This window comes from Fragaria vesca, linkage group LG5 (genome assembly GCF_000184155.1).
Source record: "Fragaria vesca subsp. vesca linkage group LG5, FraVesHawaii_1.0, whole genome shotgun sequence".
NCBI classification, from domain to species: domain Eukaryota; kingdom Viridiplantae; phylum Streptophyta; class Magnoliopsida; order Rosales; family Rosaceae; genus Fragaria; species Fragaria vesca.
In genome coordinates, this window is record NC_020495.1 from 5,508,515 (window position 1) to 5,509,197 (window position 683).

Sequence of the window (683 nt, forward strand, 5' to 3'; positions counted from 1 at the left end):
GTGAAAATATGTACGATTTTGAACCGTTGATTGCAAGTGAAGTTTGTGATTTGAATGGCATCTTTGTGAGAGTATATACAATTATGAATCGGTGATTGCAAATGATGTTTGTGATTTGAATGGCATCCTTGTGAAAAAAAATGGCGTTATGCATTATGTGTTTCCTATACGATTTAAGATTATGAACCGTTAGTTTCAAAATTATGATAAATGCAATCGATAACATGAGTAATTTAAACTATAGTTCGAAGTAACAAAAAAGTTCAAACTCTTTTTCTTTTTATTACAAGTATAAGATTTTTATAATTCAAATTTTAAGCTAAAAATGAAAATGTTAACGTTAGTCACATGTTCCTTGAACGGTTATGAATAGCTGATTGTTACAAATATCTCATTTTGACACCCAGTACAAGCAATTTTGAAATACAAACTATTACGTAAGGACAAATTCTAACGCATGATATTACATGCACATAAAGTGACTGTTTGACCGCCAAAGTTTACACCTCAACAAATTTCGGTTACCATTTATTAACAATTTTACTTTTCTTTTAGAGACTTAAAGTAATTATCTTTAATAAATTCAAACCCATTGCATAGAGGGCTACAAGCTAAGAAAGGAACAAATGTGAATAACACACTTGATATTAGGTTGCCTTGCGTTATTGTGTACAATATATGCT